General features: G+C 34.3%; 1 protein-coding gene across 1 annotated transcript in view; it reads left to right on the top strand.

The window, feature by feature from the left end:
• Positions 1–7,623, top strand: part of LOC106871451 (tyrosine 3-monooxygenase) — a 392,944-nt gene that overhangs the window by 68,514 nt on the left and 316,807 nt on the right. The gene's annotated exons all lie outside the window — the stretch shown is intronic.

Here is a 7,623-nt window from a genome sequence, read left to right as displayed (position 1 = left end):
TATATATATATATATATGTATGTATATATGTATGTATGTATGTGTATATATTGTATACATACACGCACACGCACACACACACACGTGTGTGTGTGTGTGTGTCTATTTGTACATATATGATGGTCACTGTCGTCCATTGCCACGTATTCGAAGGAGATGGAAAAAAGGTGGGACAAAGAAAAATAACTTTGAAAATAGAAGAATAAAAGAAGCTGCATCTATTTGCGATGGATTCATCTATTTGCGAATGGAATTTTAGTCCAGAAATTAATTTTGCCATGAACTGAGACTGGGGACATTGAAGATTTTGATTGTGTCTGAGATTGCACAAATGTGTCTGTTGATTGCGGGATATAATTCTTTTATTGTTATAAATTCTTCAACTCAAATTGTTTTGATGTACTATCCCACATTTTCCGCCATGCTGATCGATCTAGGTAACGACTCTCCAAAGATGTCATATTAAACTGTAAAGACCTCAGCGATTGCTTCAATTTATCCTTCTATCTACGGATGGATTTTCTCTTACCGCGATGTCACTTCCCTTGCTGGCAATACAAAAGAAATTTTTGAATGCGATCATCTTTCATTCGAACAATGTGCCTTACCCATTTGCATTGAATTCTCAGCAGCATGCTTTTTATACTGGAGATATCACATTTTTCTAAGATTTTGATATTTGATATCTTATCTTGTCGTTTTATGTTACAGATATTGCACTGACAGCAACTGTTAAAGGTTTCAAGTTTCTTTATATATCAGTAGTAGGGAGTTCATACTTCTGTACCATACAAAAGTATGTTCAAAATACGAAATTTCTATACTTATTTTAGTTTTCAGACTAACACCGTGTTCATCTCACAAATGACGGGTATGTTTTTCCAAAAGCGCTTGCGGACTTAGATATTCTAACATTGATTTCATCATCAAGACTACTCTTAAAGTTTACTCTACTTACAAGATATTTCAATGATCTGACTCATTTGAGTGCCGCTTCTGACAATCATCACATTTCAATTTTGAGTCTTTTCTGCCTCAGGTTTTGGTTGTGATAAAATTCCAGTCTTCTTGATGATGATAGTCAGTCTAAATGCATGAGCTGCTGCGGCTAATCTGTCGGCTGTGTCCTGAATTCCCTCAAATGTATGAGAAATCAAAGCATAAAACGAGAAAATAAAATTAATGATCACAATTTATGTACATGAAAACATCAGTCAAACATCATGAGTCGAAGAAAACCGTAGAAGGCACTTTCGAATTAAGAAAGAGAGAAAGAGAGAGAGAGAGAGAGAGAGAGAGAGAGAGAGAGAGAGAGAGAGAGAGAGAGAGAGAGAGAGAGAGAGAGAGAGAGAGAGAGAGAGAGAGAGAGAGAAAGAGAACAACAACACTCTTTATAGAATAATTCAGAGTTCGTGCAGATTGGGTTAGAAGATAATTCACATAAAGTGGGACAAATTCAACAGCATCAAATCTTATGCTTCTTTTAATGTTGATGTTTTAGTCATCGGTTTGTGTGTGCATAATTATTTGACTATGTACGTAAGTGTTTGGATATGAATAAATGAATGAATGTGTATATGTGTGTTTGTGTGCGTATGTGCATGTGACTGTGTGTGCGTTTGTGCATGTATGCGAGTTGGTGTACTGAGTGTGCGTGATTGACTGCAAATAAATTTCCTTTGTAGCGTAAATTGCGAAAACACCCAAAAACTGAATTGGAAACACAGAAAGACTGTTGTTACGTCATAAATACAACTGACGCAATTCCATACATACATATATATATATATATATATATATATATATATATATATAGTACTTATGTGCATGTGATTTTCTCTCTCCTTCCTCGCGCCATTCTCTTTCCTTAGTTTCCTTTCCACCTACTTCGAATGTTTAAATGTTACTCACAAAAACACTTAAAGTATATATATATATAATGTATACAATGTATATAGATAGATAGACATATAGATAGATAGATAGATAGATAGATAGATAGATAGATAGATAGATAGATAGATAGATAGATAGATAGATAGATGTGTATTAAGGAGAGAGAAATATTCTTATATAATTCGCTATTTATTATATTGGGCCACCGTTATAGTGTCCACTTACTGTATTGTTTTTCTTTTTGGGGGATTCTTTGCTTTATGATTAAGCGAGTTTGTAATGAGACAAGACTGCTTTCAAAACGCATTCTAAATTGAGATTTTACCTTTCCAGTCAAAATGTAGAGATTTCTTCTTGTCATCGTTCCATATTTTCATTTTCTCCTTTTTTTTTATTATTTTAATCATGTTTATTTGAGGGTATTTACATTGTACTTGTCTTAGGAGATACATCATTTCAATGCATTAAAACATGTAGCTATATATTGCAGATCTTAATTATGGTATACAGATTGTGTGTGTTTAGTATTTGTACAGATGAAATGAGAATTCTTGTAAACGAGATTAAATTAGAGAAAAAGATTTCAGTTTTCCTTAAGATGAGTGTAAACATATTTTCTGATTTGAATAAAAAGAGAATAAAAGAAAGCTAAGGACCTGTGTAGTCGGAAGAGATCAGAAATCAATATGATCGATATTGATTGGCAATAAATTAACGATAATGTACTTCGATAGAAAAGAAAATTTCTGTTTGAAATGAGCAGTTTAGATGGGGCGGAATGTAATACTGCGGTTAAAAAGAAATATATGTGCAGATAATTGTTAACTTATTGAAAAAAAAAATGCATTTTTCTTTTTCATTCTCTTAGCTACTCCAATACATGTATACATGAATGACGATGTATATAAAATTATAACGGTCAAATGCATGTATCCAGATGTATTTGATGCGACTATTCATACATGTTCTAACTGTGCATTGGATTATGTGTAGCCAGATTTTCATAAGACAAATATTATTGATGCATCGTCTAATTTCGAGAGGCAGATAAGAAATCAAGTTTTTAATCGTATGTGTGTATATTGGCTACTAATAGATTTAATTTTTTTTTGTTCTATTTTTGTTGGTATATGTTTCGCATGCTCACCCACTGAAAACTGAAATTCTATTTTATGTGACATGGTACATACATTTGTACAAAAACACTAACACAGATTGATGATCCTACGAACCAAAGTGACTCACAATATTTAATGAAACTTGTTAATATGAACAATCTATACAGGGAGAGAGAAAAACACAGATAGACCGACAGACAGACAGAGAAAGAGAGAAGGGAAGAGAGAGAGAGAGGGAGAGAGAGAGAGGGAGAGATAGATAGAGAGATAGATAGAGAGAGAGGGAGAGAGAGAGAGAGAGAGAGAGAGAGGTGGGAGACGAAAGTAAACACTTCATTATTCAGTGCAGGGAACTTGATTCCGTCACATAGGATTCTATTTTGATTGTATTTCATGATGTCTATAATCCAACATATTTACATACTAAGACACAAGCAAATACAGAATCAGCATTATAATCTAATATATGTGTTCGGCTACGTCCAATAAGCATACCTTAACTATGAGTACATTTCATATTTTACCAGGTGCTCTGAATCACTTCTCGTTGTGCCATTAGCCTATCATTCACATCACATATATCCTTGCGTCATGTGAGAAAAGTTGCATGTGTGTGTATGGGTGTGTGTGCGTGTGTATGCGCGTGTGTGTGTGTGTGCGTGCGTGCGTCTGTTTGTTTCTTTGTACCTTTAGAATTACAAAATATCAAGTGGGACATTTTCTCCCTAAACTGCTCAGTTTCGCTCATGGCGTTAGTTCTAAAGCCTCAACATGCATTATATGAAAGGTGAGTAATAATGTGTGTGTGTGTGTGTGTGCGTGTGTGTGTGTGTGTGTGTGTGTGTGTGTGTGTGTGTGTGTGTGTGTGCGTGTGTGTGTGTGTGTGTGCAAGTGTGTCTGTGTGTGTCTGTGTGTATTAGTCATAACGTCAAAGATATATATTCAGATGAACATAATGTATATATGCCTACTTATTCACCCTCTCTCTCTCTCTCTCTCTCTCTCTCTCTCTCTCTCTCTCTCTCTCTCTCTCTCTCAAACTACTTCTTTCATCTGCCTTCTCTCTTACATCCATATAAATATAGATATCGATATAGGTATAGAACTTCTCAACAATAAGACACACAAACAAGCCTTAAGCAGATATGGAATAGAGAGAGTGTGCCATTGGAAAAGAAGTGAGAAAAAGACAGAGAGAGAGAAACAGAAGGGAGATAACCGACGTTAAAACAGACATTACGTTTATCAACCTTACGTAAACCAGACTGGATTGGTTGACGATGTGTCTGGTTGTGTATAATTTTGCACATTTTGAAAATGCGAACGTAAAGAAAAAAAATCTCATTCCTGGAATTTACAGTTATACGCTCTTAAAACTTTTTTAAAAGTCCGGTTTTTCAAGGGAACATATCGCACGTCCTTTTGGCCCGTTAATATAAGGTTCGGTGTTGAAAAGGATTTTCCAGTTGATGTAGTTGATGTTTTCATCTTAATTTCCAGATTAATGCCGAGAGGGTTTTTGCATGTCTCTTCTTGCGGTGCCTAAAGGTCGGAAATGGTTGATGTATCTGAATTTAAAATTCCTCTTTCCATTAATCCAATGTAACGTTTGGTCGTTGTACGGCCGTTGGCATAGTTTGCTGATACTGGTGCCTCATAAACAACGTAGAACATATTGCATACCTGCCCTTGAGAATATTTAGATTTATCGCTGCACGTTCATGCGGGAAAGGTTTGAGTCATTGGTTGTTTATTGATATAGGCAAGAAGAAAGCCATGTAATCCTACGGCTAATGTTCGGAATTAACTTCATATATACAATAAGTGGATGGTAGAAATGTTTATTAATATATTTCAGACTTTTGTTAGGCTTATAGAAGGGCTTATAAGAATTAGTTTTGAGCTCTAAGGAAACATTTTAACAAGCTAGTTCTAGTTACATTTTGTCAATAAAGATATTAAGCCCTAAAGAACTAAATGTTGAAACTTCAACTGTTTTATAATGAAATCCATCGTCCGTTCGTTATAACTGTTCACAGCAACATCCCAGTAAATGGGGAATTTCAAATTTAGATGGTCTAATATGTAAAAACCAACCAAATCGCATATATCTGTGCAGCCATACGAACTCATTGGGATATCGAATAGTTCACTTGGGTTATCCCTTTGGTCCAAATACATCCACCACTATATAACAGTGTCTGGCGTGCGTGCTTATCGATAGTTACAAACTTCAATGCGTTACGCAACAGTGGTTCAGGTACCGACGAGTAGAAATCAATGATACAGATTTCAACCAAGATATCACCGAGAAGCTATAAGTCCATAGTAGAAAGTTCGGAGATTCCTTAATTTTTATTATGAGTGTTTCTTAATTTTTTTTTTTTTTTTTTTTTTTTTTTTTCTGTTTTTGCTCGCTAAACCCAGTTCAATCTCAGCCAGGTTAATTAATCTTTATTTAGGTGTCCTGTGAAAGTCGGATTTATGATCTTTCAGTGAAATGAGACCTTCCCTCTTAGATAGACATCCAATTTTTGGGGAGGTTTTTTTATGTTTATTAAACTTATTGCAAGGGAATTAGCATCAATATTAAAACAGTTGTCAGATAGAAACTGAGAGAAGCCCGTCGTATATACATGTATATATATGTATGTGTGTGTGTGTGATTATGTCTTTGTGTGTATATATATATATATATATATATATATATATATATATATATATATATACGCACACACACAGAAAAACGAACACGCATACATATATATATATATATATGTTTGTATTCGTCTACGTTTTTCTGTCTGTTTTTGTCCCTACCACCACTTGACAACCGGTCTTGGTGTATTTACGTCCCCGTAAATTAGCGGTTCGGTGAAATATATCAGACATTCTGTATTTATCCGTAATGCTATTAACTAATAATTTATTATGCATATCCCTATCTATTTCGTAAAGACTTAGTCTTGTCTGAAAATATCAGCTTACGATTAGCGTTTTTAAATCTTTAATATTCTACTTGTTTCAATCGTCAGACTTCGGCCATTCTGGGGCACTACTTTGAATAATCTTTTGTCGAATGAATCAATCCCAGTACTTTTTATTAAGAGAGGTATTTATTCTATCGATATTTTTCACCGAACCGCTAATTTACGGGGACGTAAATACACCAAGACCGGTTGTCAAGTGGTGGTGGGGACAAAAACAGACAGAAAAATGCAGACGAATACAAATATATATATATATATATATATATATATATATATATATATATATATATATATATATAGACACACACAAAGACATAATCACACACACACGCATACATATATATACATGTATATACGATGGGCTTCTTTCAGTTTCTTTCTACGAAAACCACTCACAAGGCATTAATCGGCCCGAGGCTATAGCAGAAAACACTTGGCCCAGGTGCCACACCGTAGGACTGAACCCGGAACCATTATGTTGGCAAGCACGCTGCTAGCCACACAGTCACGACTGCACCTCGTCGTATATTGTTTAACTATTTTAGATTGGAACTAGTTAGAGTAAGAGTACTTACTAAATTTAATCGTGGAAATAATGTTCAGCAAATCTCGAAAGGGTGAAGACTTTTGACACGAGAAGGAAATTACCGTGATTTCATATCGCAAAGTTCCCAGGTCGTTATCGGTAACTCGCCGTCAAACTGAAAGGCTTTCTATCGTAAGCATTTAACAAAGTCTTCTGTTCTTTTTCTATGTGCATCTGCAAGTAAACATCGTTAGATGAAGTAGAAGCGTTTTGGGCAGATTAATCCATATGATGATGAATCATAATGGAGCAGACTATATGTATTGTAGGGCGCTCAACAGTACTGACACAGCTTCTCCAATCTTACGAAGAGTCTAGCCCACTACGGTAGCCACATGTATATGTGTGTGTGTGTGTTTGTGTGTGTGTGTGAATATATGTATATGTATGTATATGTATGTATACATGTATGTTTGTAGGTACGTATGCATGTATGCACTTATGTATGTATGTTTGCATGCATGTATATATGTATATGTATGTATGTATATTTACCATTAAATTTGTCAAATTGTCACCTTGACATATAGATGTCATTATATGTTCACATTCTTTCTATTTTCAACAAACACTTCAATTCGGATAAGATTGTTTTCTAAGTCTAAAATTGAAGTAAAAAAACTAGTTTTAAAATATTTGATTTAAGTTTGCAAAAAACAAAAAAACGTTCCTACATATTTGCCAAATTGGGTAACGATATTTATAAACAGAGATGACAAAGCTACAACATACAGATATCTACCGATTTTGTTAACTTATTCATATGAATAATGCATTTTTTGTTCTATGTTCTTTTGAAAGACACATTTTGCAAGTCCATTTATCCATCCATCCATCCTAATATATATATGTATGTGCGTGTATGTGTGTGCGCGCGCGCGAGAATATTTGTACATACTTTCATATATGTATATATATATATATATATATATATAATATAATATAGGATAAAATCGTTATAAGAATATATCGCGTGAGGCATTACTATATAGTAATGCCCTTATATAAATTATATATATATATATATATATAT

This window comes from Octopus bimaculoides, chromosome 10 (genome assembly GCF_001194135.2).
Source record: "Octopus bimaculoides isolate UCB-OBI-ISO-001 chromosome 10, ASM119413v2, whole genome shotgun sequence".
Taxonomy (NCBI): Eukaryota; Metazoa; Mollusca; class Cephalopoda; order Octopoda; family Octopodidae; genus Octopus; species Octopus bimaculoides.
Note: the sequence above shows the minus strand (reverse complement) of the source record. Positions and strands in the feature narration are given on the sequence as shown.